Source organism: Cervus canadensis, chromosome 29, assembly GCF_019320065.1.
Source record: "Cervus canadensis isolate Bull #8, Minnesota chromosome 29, ASM1932006v1, whole genome shotgun sequence".
NCBI lineage: Eukaryota > Metazoa > Chordata > Mammalia > Artiodactyla > Cervidae > Cervus > Cervus canadensis.
In genome coordinates this window covers 26,452,673-26,465,835 of record NC_057414.1, presented here as the reverse complement: position 1 = coordinate 26,465,835, position 13,163 = coordinate 26,452,673, and positions in this window count along the sequence as shown.

Below are 13,163 nucleotides of genomic sequence, written 5' to 3'. Positions count from 1 at the left end.
AATGTATATAAACAATTACCATGTAAGGCAGAACAGTATGTACTACATAAAATTACAAGTACTATACTATGACTGGGCTTCCCAGGTGGTGCTAGTGGTTAAGAACACGCCTCCTATGCAGGGGACATAAGAAGACATAAGGCTTCAATCCCTGGGTTGGGAAGATCCCCTGGAGGAGGGCATGGCAACCCACTCCAATATTCTTGCCTGGAGAAACCCATGGAAAGAGGAGACTGGAAGGCTACAGTCCATAGGGTCGCAAAGAGTACGATATGACTGATGTGATTTAGCAGGCACACGTCCATAATTGGACAGGAGGAATAGCTGCTTCTGATTATAGAGGAAAACAATAGAATGGGAAAGACTAGAGATCTCTTCAAGAAAATTAGAGATACCAAGGGAACATTTCATGCAAAGATGGGCACAATAAAGGACAGAAATAAAGGATCTAACAGAAACAGAAGAGATTAAGAAGAGGTGGCAAGAATATACAGAAGAACTGTACAAAAAAGATCCTCACGACTCATAATCACGATGGTGTGATCACTCACCTAGAGCCAGACATCCTGGAATGTGAAGTCAAGTGGGCCTTAGGAAACATCACTACGAACAAAGCTAGTGGAGGTGATGGAATTCCAGTTGAGCTATTTCAGATCCTAAAAGATGAGGCTGTGAAAGTGCTGCACTCAATATGTCAGCAAATTTAGAAAACTCAGCAGTGGCCACAGGACTGGAAAAGGTGAGTTTTCATTTCAATCCCAAAGAAAGGCAATGCCAGAGAATGCTCAAATTACTGCACAATTACACTCATCTCACACGCTAGCCAAGGAATGCTCAAAATTCTCCAAGCCAGACTTCAACAGTACGTGAACCGTGAACTTCCAGATCTTCGAGTTAGATTTAGAAAAGGCAGAGGAACCAGAGATCAAATTGCCAACATCTGTTGGATCATTGAAAAAGCAAGAGAGTTCCAGAAAAACATCTACTTCTGCTTTATTGACTATGCCAAAGTCCTGGACTGTGTGGATCACAATAAACTGTGGAAAAGTCTTCAAGAGATGGGGATACCAGTCCACCATACCTGCCTCCTGAGAAATCTGTATGCAGGTCAAGAAGCAACAGTTAAAACTGGACATGGGAACAACAGACTGGTTCCAAATCGGGAAAGGAGTACATCAAGGCTGTATATTGTCACCCTGCTTATTTAACTTATATGCAGAGTACATCATGAGAAATGCTGAACTGGATGAAGCACAAGCTGGAATCAAGATTACCGGGAGAAATATCAATAATCTCAGATATGCAGATGACACCACCCTTATGGCAGAAAGCGAAGAAGAACTGAAGAGCCTCTTGAAGAAAGTTAAAGAGGAGAGTGAAAAAGTTGGCTTAAATATTCAGAAAACTAAGATCATGGCATCGGTCCCATCACTTCACGGAAAATAGCTGGGGAAACAATGGAAACAGTGACAGACTATTTTTTGGGCCCCAAAATCACTGCAGATGGTGGCTGCAGCCATGAAATTAAAAGATGCTTGCTCCTTGGAAGAAAAGTTATGACCAACATAGACAGCATATTAAAAAGCAGAGACATTACTTTGCCAACAAAGGTCCATCTAGTCAAAGCTATGGTTTTTCCAGTAGTCATGTATGAATGTGAGAGTTGGGCTATAAAGAAAGCTGAGCACTGAAGAATTGATGCTTTTGAACTGCAGTGTTGGAGAAGACTCTTGAGAGTCCCTTGAACTGCAAGGAGATCCAACCAGTCCATCCTAAAGGAAATGAATCCTGAGTGTTTATTGGAAGGACTGATGCTGAAGCTGAAGCTTCAATATTTGGCCACCTGATGTGAAGAACTGACTCATTGGAAAAGACCCTGATGCTGGGAAAGACTGAAGGCGGGAGGAGAAGGGGACAACAGAGGATGAAATGGTTGCATGGCATCACTGACTCGATGGACATGAGTTTGATCAAGCTCCAGGAGTTGGTGATGGACAGGGAGGCCTGGCGTGCTGCGGTTCATGGGGTCGCAAAGAGTGAAACACAACTGAGTGACTGAAATGAACTGAACTGAACTGAGAGAAAACAGATATGTTTTCATAGAGCAGGTGGTAGTAATAGGCTTCCCCGACAGCTCAGCAGGTAAAGAATCCACTGGCAATGCAGGAGACAGGGGTTCAATCCCTGGGTGAGGAAGATCCCCTGGAGAAAGAAATGGCAATCCACTCCAGTATTCTTACCTGAACTATCCCATGGAAAGAGGACCCTGCCAGGCTATAGTCCATCGCGTCTCAAAAAGCCATACGAAATTAAGCATGCCTGTGGTAGTAATACTTGGCTTTAAGGGTGAGTAAAATTTTAAGACTGAGAACTGGAAGAATAAACAAAATGATTAGTAATCCTAAGGGGCTCTCCTGACCCAAATGTTATGAGTCAGGACCCAGCACCCTTGGGTCCCAAGGAAAGGCCAGGCTCAATCTTGTGAGATTCACATAGGAGCAATACCCAACTTGTAAACAATATCAGGGAATCTCCCTGTATATCTGACCTGGTAAGGCTTACAGTCCCACTGCTCAGCTGATGAAAGACTCCTGGCAAGACTAGGAGTGTGAGGCATGATGTAACTGGGATAAGTGGCTTATCAGTTCAAAGTACTGTGTCTTGAAATGAGTATCAGAGCCTATTTCCTGTATGTCAGATAGAACTACACCACAGCTTAGACAAATTCCCCACACCATGCTGCCTCCGTAGGCCATGGGTGTAGTTGTATGGATGGATCTAATTGCATCTTACTCCTAGAGTCAAATTAGCTTCATTAATGACTTTTAATGACTTTTAACCCAAACATTTCCGTTTTGACAGTAGTAAAGAGGAAGAGGTAGGTAAGGAGCTCAGAAAATGTAACAGGATTTAAGGTAGGGTGAGCAGAGCATTAACTAAGTCTCCAGCTATTATTGTTTATCTGTGTTCTTCATAAATGGATTTTCCAGCAACATTTTCCAGTAAGTCTAGACTTACTATAGACTTACCATTACTTGCTGCAAATGTTACAGTATAAGCCACTTAGACTATATTAGTCTCCTAGACTAACAACAAATACCTCCACAGTTTTCAGAAACCCATGTCTAGCTAAACCGTACTTCCAATTGTATTGGCTCAAACTGCAATCACATTCTACTTCAAACTGTTTTTCCCCTTCATTTTCTATCTCAGTCTCAACCTGTTTCTAGCCTTCTGTCTATGTGGTCCCCCCTCCCAGTCTCAGCTCTGTTGTTGTTTTTTTTTTTTTTCTGTTGTTGTTGCTGTTTGTTATTTTAAATTATTTTTTATTGATTTTTATTTTATATTGGACTACAGCAAAGAGTCAAACACGACAGAGCGACTAAGCACGTAATTGATTTACAATGTTGTGTTACTTTCAGGTGTACAAAAAAGTGATTCAGTTAAACATATACATATGTTTATTCTTTTTCTAATTCTTTTCCCATTTAGGTTTCTAAGGAACATTGAGCAGAGTTCTTTGTGCAATACAGTAAGTCCTTGTTGGTTATCTATTTTAAATATAGTTTGCCTGTGTGCATGCTAAATCACTTCAGTCATATCCAACTCTTTGCAACCCTATGACCTATAGCCCAGTAGGCTCCTCTGTCCATGGGATTCTCCAGGCAAGAATACTGGTTTGGGTTGCCATTTCCTCCTTCAGATCTTCCCAACCCAGGGATCGAACCCGAGTCTCTTATGTCTCCTGCATTAGCAGGCGGGTTCTTTACCACTAGCGCCACCTGGGAAGTCCTTAAATAGTACATCTGTCCTTTAAATTTCTTTTTTAGGAACATTTTCCAGTTGTATTGCCTTTGTTTTCTTCCTTTTAAAAAATTTATTTTATATTGGAGTATAGTCGATTAACAATGTTGTGACAGTTTCTGGTGGACAGCAAAGGGTCTCAGCCAGACGTATACACGTATCCATTCTCCCCCAAACGCCTTTCCCACGCTTTTTGTCTTTTTACAGAGCAGGGGTCGCAGGCAGAAAGGCCCTTGTCTACCATCCCTGACGCAAGTTACTGGTAAGAAAAGAACAGAGTTAACTTACGTGAAAAAAGACTCATGGGGCTGAACCCTTAAAGACTGAACTGTGTGACAGTCAGGTTTTATGTGTAGGCTATAAAGTCTCAATAGTGACAGGAAGAGATGTGTTGTTGGTCAGCTCAATGGCAATTGCTTTGAGCTCCTTAGAGAAAACACACGATCCATCTGGGGAAACAGGGTAAGACACGTTCCTCCTCCAGCTGAACTGCAATTCAGTCTTGCCAGTGTGATAAGGTGGCCAAATCCTGTGAGAGGAGGGTACCTGCAGTTCTAAACTAGGAAGGATTTCAAGGTAGGCATCATCTCATCCTTGGGTTGAGCAATAAACAAGGTGTGCTAATTTACAACTTCGATGGCACACCCATCAATTTGGCAACTTGGCAAACTCTCTTTCCTTGATTCTCCACCTCAAAAAAAAAAAAAAAAATTGGCTTTAGTGGTAAGAAGGCTCACAGGAGGATGCAACAATGAATACAATCAAATATCCAAAAGCTTCCCTGGTGGCTCAGCTGGTAAAGAATCCACTTGCAATGCGGGAGACTTGAGTTCAGTCCCTGGGGTGGGAAGAGCCCTTGGAGAAGGGAACAGCCACCCACTCCAGTATTCTGGCCTGGAGAATTCCATGGACTGTATATCCATGGGGTCGCAAAGAGCTGGACACGACTGAGAGACTTACACTTCACTTCAAATAAAGGTAAATGTCATCATAACTCTGGGACTTAGGAAACCTTTTCTCTTAGGCATTAATACAAAAAGTCAAATGAAACATCTGAACTATCCCATTGAGTCCTCACAACTCTATGAAGTAAGTACTATTATTATTCCCATTTTGCAGATGATGAAATGGAGGCCCAGAGAACTCAAGTAACTTGCTTAAGGTCACACAGCTGATACATGGTACAATAAGAATTGAACCTGTGACTGTGACCTTAACCACAGCCCAAACTGTCCCATAGAAGTAGGGCCTATGAAGACAGAGCACGAAAGAGATCTGACAACAAAAAACAGTGTGACAATCTCTAGCAGGTCCTATTCAGAGGCAGGATAGAAATCTAAATGACTTTTCCCATCTCTGATTTACAGCACATAAATTTCTTAGTCCCATTTTACCCCAAGATTCCAAAGCTTCTTTTACTAAATTACCATTTTGTTCTTTTTGTTATTTCTACCCTATTTCCTTTTGTAATTTTTTAAATCTCTACCCTATTTTCACTTTGCTGACAAAGGTTCATCTAGTCAAAGCCATGGCTTTCCCAGTAGTCATGTACAGACATGACAGTTGGACCATAAAAGAGACTGAGCACTGAAGAATTGATGCTTTTGAACTGTGGTGTTGGAGAAGACTCTTGAGAGTCCCTTGGACTGCAAGGGGATCCAACCCGTCCATCCTAAAGGAGATCAGTCCTGAATATTCATTGGAAGGACTGATGCTGAAGCTGAAACTCTAATACTTTGGTCACCTGATATGAAGAGCTGACTCACTGGAAAAGACCCTGATGCTGGGAAAGATTGAGGGCAGGACAAGGGTTTCGTCAGAGGATGAGATGGTTAGATAGCATCACCGACTCAATGGACATGAATTTGAGCAAATTCTGGGAGATGGTGGAGGACAGAGGAGCCTGGCGTGTTACAGTCCATGGGGTCACAAAGAGTGAGACACGACTTATCCACTGAACAACAACCCTCTTTTCCATGATCTTTCATCCCTGATTTTCCCAACTTTTATATGCCTGGGAATTTACCAAATAATAAAACCAAGTGACTGAGTGCCGAGTCTTTCTTATAGAAAGGCCACAAGGGAGGTGGGTTCAGGATGGGGAACACATGTAAATCCATAGCTGATTCATGTCAATGTATGGCAAAAACCACTATAATATTGTAAAGTAATTAGCCTCCAACTAATAAAAATAATTGGGGAAAAAAATAAATAAATAAATAAGAAAGAAAGACCACAAAATGGGAATTCCCTGGCAGTCCTGTGGTTAAGACTTTGCCTTCCAGTGCAGGGGGTTCAATTTCTGGTCAGGAAGCTAAGATCCCATATGCCTTGCAGCCAAGAAACCAAAACATAGGACAGAAGCAATATTGTAACAAATTCAATAAAGACTTTAAAATGGTCCACATAAAAAAAAAAAATCTTAAAAGACCACAAAATGCTGCAGCCTCTAGGTTCTAATCACCACCTGAAAATAACAATCATGTCAGAAGTCACACAACTACAAAAATTAATTTTTAAAAAGTCACACAACTAAGGGATATTACTTCCCTACCTAAACTTCCTATTATTGGGGAGGGCGGTGGAAGGGGAAGGGGAAAGGGAAAGACATTTTATAAGGCTAACAAGTTTATTTTAGTCCCAAGTTTTTTTTTTTTAATTACTTTAAAAAAATTATACAAAAATAGAGTGAAGAGCACAATAAAACCTCAATATACCTGCCCCTTAGATTCACTATTATCGAAGTTTTGCTGCACTTCATCTATATCTTTTGTCCCATTTTGCTGCACTATTCCAAAGCAAATCTCAAACATAATTTTATTTCATCCCTGTATACTTCAGTATCCATTCTTGTATAGATCTTTTCTTATATAACTATAATACTACTGTTATCTTAACAAAATGAATAGCTTAGACTATTCAAAATTGCTTCATACACACCTTTTTCAGACTCTTTTGTTTTGTTTTACATCAGGATCTAAGCAAGGTCCATACATTATATTTGAGGGTTGTAATCTCTATGAATCTGTCTTAATCTAGAGCTACCTTCCCAATTTTCAAATTCAAGCCATTAACTTGTTGAAGAAATTGGGTCAGTCTTCCTACAGAGTGGTCTCTCCTCTGGATATCTGCTTTCTCATGGTAGAATTTGTTTCCCTCTCTCTCCCTATCTCCTATAAAGGGAATTTTCACCATTTTCCTCTTTACATATTCTTTTCATTTAAACTAGAAAACACAGAAAATGATTTGAGACTGTTTTCTCAACTCTCCCAAGGAGGGTACACAGCTCGTGCCATTTTAAGCGTGTAACTAAAGTGAACTTGGGTCTTATTTGCCAGACAAGGAGTTGAGCCCACTCACTACACCAGGGTGTCTTGAAGGAAATAACAGCATTTGTAAGGTGCCAAGCAAAGAGTGCAGAGTAGCTGGTGCTCAAAAGACCTGAATTCCCCAGTGGATTTCAGGGACTGATTTTTCAAGACAACCTTAGGGGTGGAGGTTGCAGGGAGCGTGATCAGCTCATGGACTTTCTTCTGATTGGTTGGTGATGAGGTAACAGGGTGATGTTTCAGGAATCTTGATCATCAGTCTTCTGGTTCCAACCAGTCTGGGGTCTGTGTTCCTAAGTTCAGCATTTAGTTACCATCCTCCACCTGGGTGGGTGGGGGGCTCTAAGCCCCAGCAGAACAACTCAAAAATACATGTCAGGAAATAACGTACCTTCGTGGAGAAGGAACTAGGACTCTCTTTTATTGCTGAACTACTGGTAGACTGCTTTTCCTTTGTTTCTGTGCTCCCTCACTCCCCCAATTAGCAACTGATTGAGTCTGCTCATTAGAACTCAGGGAAGTTTTAGTAGATGAAAACCTTTTTCTACAAGAAACCGGGGACACAGAGGGACTTTTGTGCCCGGGAGCACCCCACCATCCACAGTTTCAATCCCCTTTTCTTTGATACTCTTCAGTTGTATCCAGTTCCCCTAGGGGACTAGAGGTAGGACAAGAAAGGGAATAACATTTTAGATAAAGAGGTAAATCATAAACTCGTCCAGAGAACTCAGTTTTAGGGGGACTTTGTTTCAATTGAAGGATTCCCTGGTGGCTCAGCTGGTAAAGAATCCATCTGCAGTGCAGGAGACCGGGGTTCAATTCCTGGGTGGGGAAGATCCCCTGGAGAAGGGAAAGGCTACCCACTCCAGTATTCTGGCCTAGAGAATTCCACGGACTGTATAGTCCATGGGGTCGCAAAGAGTTGGACACGACTGAGCAACTTACACACACACTGGTGGCTCAGATGGTAAAGCATCTGCCTGCAATGTGGGAGAGCCGGGTTCGATCCCTGGGTCGGGAAGATTCCCCTGGAGAAGGAAATGGCAACCCACTCTGTACCCCTGCCTGGAAAATCCCATGGACAGAGGAGCCTGATAGTCCATGGGGTCGCAAAGAGTCGGACACAACTGAGCGATTTCACTTTTCCTAGAGAAGGGAATGGCTACCCACTCCAGTCTTCTTGCCTGGAGAATTCCATGGACAGAGTGAAGATAAGTTAATTTATTATACATAGTGGATTCCTTAGGGCAGTAGAACTTAAATTTCAGAACCCAAATGAAAAAGGTTTAAAGTCTTGATTATTTTGTTTCAATTTTTTTTTTCTTTGCAGAAATACTCCATTGAAGGCACTGAATGCTTCATACTGCAGGTTATCAGGAGGTACAATGTCTATTCTCACTTTTAGTGACAGGAAGATGAATTAATGGGTTCAGATGATGACAATGACTAATAGTTTCATCCATTAATGATTGCCATAGATATTTTGAGGGAGGGGGAGGAACCTAAGACAAGAATTGAGTGAAACATTTACCAAAGGTGATCTCATCTTAGGGCCTGGACAGGATGATGACTCATGCAGCACACAAAACACCAAACTGTCTTCATCAATCTTAATCAAAAGAAATCAATCTGACTTCTCCCCATCAACACACCCAATAATAGTGGTCAGTAATACTGAGAGCAAGACTAGACACAAACCATTGATTTATACCCTAAGAGAGCTTTAAAAATCAAAATCAACATATTCAAAGTTTTTTACCCAGCAGAACAGGCATAGCCGGCCAGGAGAACATTTGTGTTTATCTTCCTCTATAGTATTTTCTGGGCTTCCCTGGTAGCTCAGCTGGTAAAGAATCCGCCTGCGTGCAGGAGACCCTGGTTCAATTCCTGGGTCAGGAAGTTCCCCTGGAGAAGGGATAGGCTACCCACTCCAGTATTCTTGGGCTTCCCTGGTGGCTCAGACGGTAAAGAATCTGCTTGCAATGTGGGAGAACTAGGTTCGATCCCTGGGTTGGGGAGATCCCCTGGAGGAAGGCATGGCAACCCATTACAGCATTCTTGCCTAGAGAATTCCATGGACAGAGGAGCCTGGCGGGCTACTGTCCATGAGGTCGCAAAGAGTCAGTCATGACTGAGTGACTAAGCTCTGCACAGTGTTTCCCTGGTGGCTCAGATGGTAAAGAATCCACTTGCAATGTAAGAGACCCAGATTTGATCCCTGGGTGGGGAAGATCCCCTGGAGAAGGAAATGGCAACCCATTCCAGTACTCTTGCCTAGAGAATTCCATGGACAGAGGAGTCTGGCATGCAAAGAATTGGACCTGACAGAGCGACTCACACACACACACACACACACACACACACGCACACACGCATGCTTTCCTGAGAAGCAGGGGAGAACACCCAAGATGGGACACACAGTAAACTGTGATCACTACACTTAAAGAGACACTAAAGGAAATATTTTGCTTCCAGGAACCTGAATCTAAGTAAGTAAACAAAGAAACAGCATACCTGCTACCTATCATACCATAAATTGTTGGAAGATACAAAAGAAAGCAGCAGTTTCTAGCCTCTGCACTAAGTGGGTAGTCAATAAAGTTGTTGACAATCTTATTCCTGCCCGTCATAAAACAGCTAAGAAAGTAAGGGTAAGTGATACTGGACAACTTCCAGTAACACGCTGGAGCAATGCCAGGGAGAGGACACAGAGTTCATTAAATCAGAGCAATTTGAGAAAGCTGTTTTAGGTTGAACTGCCTAGGAAAATATGTCACGCATCAGCTTTTTGATCATTATTGCATGAAAACGAGTACATGAATATCCTCTGCAACTACCATAATCCTGGAATTGCCTCTATCACATACATATTCCGTCTCTTGGCCTGAATTCTCTAAGTTGATAAAGGTCTCTCTGGGGAACAGCACAGCTGAGCTCTGGGGTACTGAACCCCTCTTACCAGACACACACTGATAGTGTCCTACACCCTCCTGTCCTGCTGTCCTAGTCCACTATGACCCTACTGAACATGCATTTACTCTGACAAGATTAATATTGGAGTCAGAGTTGAAGAGAGTGAACTTGTCTAACACCATCGTGCTATCTACAAGTAAAATGTACCACGAGTCCACAACTCGTCATGAAGAGCAAATGAAATGGAGAATTAGTGAGGTCAAAGGTGTAAAACATAATTAATGAATTTGTAGGATGTTAGAGCTACAGGGGAGATTGAAGTTCACTTAGTATAACCCTCTTTACAGAAAACTGTAGCCCGGAGAAATTAAATTACTTGCCCTGAATTACAGTCATAATTATAGAATGAAAAACAAAGTAAAATGATGTCTGTAAGGACGTCAAAAACATTAGGTAAGACTACTAATCATGTAGGAGCATTTGGAATTTAAAAAATTCAAGTCTGTATTTATTTACCATTTACTGAGAGCTTGTTACGCGTCAGATACAGCATTGAACAAAAATAGGCAAAAATCCCTGTGTCCATGAAGTATACAATCTAGTAAAGAAAATAAACATTAAGTAAACTATACAGTATGCCACACAGCTGTGGAGAAGGAAATGGCAACCCACTCCAGTGCTATTGCCTGGAGAATCCCATGGGCAGAGAAGCTTGCTTGGCTAGTTACAGTCCATGAGGTCACAAGAGTCGGATACAACTTAGTGACTGAACTATACAGCTGTAAATATCATGAAGAAAAATAAGGCAGGGGAGGGGAGACCTAAGGGGAGCAGGTGGATAGCAGGGTCACATTTTAGGTGAACGTGATAACCACTACACTACGGAAACCACATGCAGGGTCACATTTTAAAACACGTGGTCAGGGGCTTCCCTGGTGGCACAGTGGTAAACAATCTGCCTGCCAATGCAGGAGATGCAGGAGACACAGGTTCGATCCCTGGGTCAGGATGATCCTCTGGAGAAGAAAATGACAACCCACTCCAGTGTTCTTGCCTAGAAAATTCCATGGACAGAGGAGCTTGGCAGGCTACAGTCCATGGAGTCACAAGAGTCAGACACAACTGGGTGACTGAGCGCGCGCACACACACACACACACACACAGAATGTCATCTAATTAAAATATACTTGATAAGGTAATAAAGTGATCCAAAAATTATCTGAGGAAGTGTCTCCAGACAGAGAAAGAGCTAATAAAGAAGAGGTGAAGCAAGAGTCCCTGGAATGTCCATCCAAATACCAGGTCAATGCAGCTCAGCAGAACAAGCAAGGAGGAAAGCAGTGGGAGATAAAGTTTGAGAAGTAAGTGGGACCAGATTTTGTGTGTGTTGTGTGTAGACAGTGGGGATCATGAGGTTTGGTTTTGGATGTGTTAAGTTTGGCTGCTGTATTGAGAAAGTGCACAGGTACAAATAGAGATTATTTTGTTGTTGTTTAGTTGCTGAATCATGTTTGACTCTTTTGTGACCCTTTGGATTGTAACCCACCAGGCTCCTCTGTCCATAGGATTTTTCAGGCAAGTACACTGGAGTAGGTTACCATTTCCTTCTCCAGGGGATCTTAACAGCCAGAGACTGACTGAGCCTGCGTCTCTTTCATTGTAGGCAAATTCTTTCCCAGTGAGCCACCTGGGAAGAGATTACTTAGGAACTCTTAAGTTAATCTATGAGAGACGATGGTGGTATGGACCAGGCATCTCACGGCCGGAGTAACGAGAACTGGAAATGTATTTTGCAGGTAGAGCTGACACAGTGTGCTGATGAAGTGAAGGATTTTGAAAGAGACAAGAGGGGGAAAATCAATGATTTCTTCAAGGTTCTTGACCTCAATAACTAGACACATGGAATTGCTAATTAACCAATATGGGGAAGACTATAGGAAGAGCAAATTGAGGGGAACCAATGATGAGGAAATGTTAAGTAGGCAGTTAAGGTTAAAAGTTTGGATTTTCAGAGAGAGGTCTATGCCAGATATATAAGTGTAGGAGTTATCAGTATATAGATAACAGACCTATGAGACTAAAACAGATCACCAGAAGAGCAAGTGTAGATAGTAAAGGTGGTCGAGGGACTGAGCCCTGGGATACTATTAAAAGTTTTGGGGTTGTGAAAGCCAGGTGTAAGATATTTCAATAAAAAATGGAGTGATCAATTGTGTTTAATTCTGATGGCAGGTCAAGATAAACTTTGAGAATGACCATTGAATTTAGCAATGTGGAAATCACTGATGGCTTTGAAAAGCCTCTTCACCGGAGAGGTAAAGGCAGATAAGTCTTACTACAATATATTCAAGAGATAATGTGATAAGAACAGGAACAAAGACATTAAAAATTAGTTCAGAAAGGTTACAACATACAATACTGAAAAATGAAAGTCAAAGTTCTCAGTCGTGTCTGACTCTTTATGACCCCATGAACTATAGAGTCCATGGAATTCTCTAGGCCAGAATACTGGAGTGGGTAGCCTTTCCCTTCTCCAGGGGATCTTCCCAACCCAGGGATCGAAATCAGGTCTTCAACATTGCAGGCAGATTCTTTACCAGCTGAGCCATAAGGGAAGCACAAGAATACTAGAGTGGGTAGCCTATCCCTTCTCCAGGGGATCTTCCCGACCCAGGAATTGAACTGGGGTCTCCTGCACTGCAGGAGGATTCTTTCCCAACTGAGCTGTCACAATACACAAAATTCAACTGTATTTCTATACACTTATGATGCACAATCAGAAAATAAAATTAAGGAGATAATTCCATTTAAAATAGCATCAAAAAGAACAAAATACTTTGGAATAAATTTAACAGAAAAGTACACATTATATGCTCTGAAAATTAAAACACATTGTTGGAAGAAATGAATGGAAAGACATCCCACGTTCATGAATCAGATGACAACTCCCAAACTGATTTATAGATTCACTGTGACCCTTATCAAAATCTCAACTAGCTTTTTTTGCAGGAAGGTGATCTTAAAATTTCGTATAAAAATGCAAGGGACTCAGTATAGCAAAACAATCTTTAAAAAGAACAAAGATAGAAGCCTCTTGCTTCTGAATTTCATAACTTG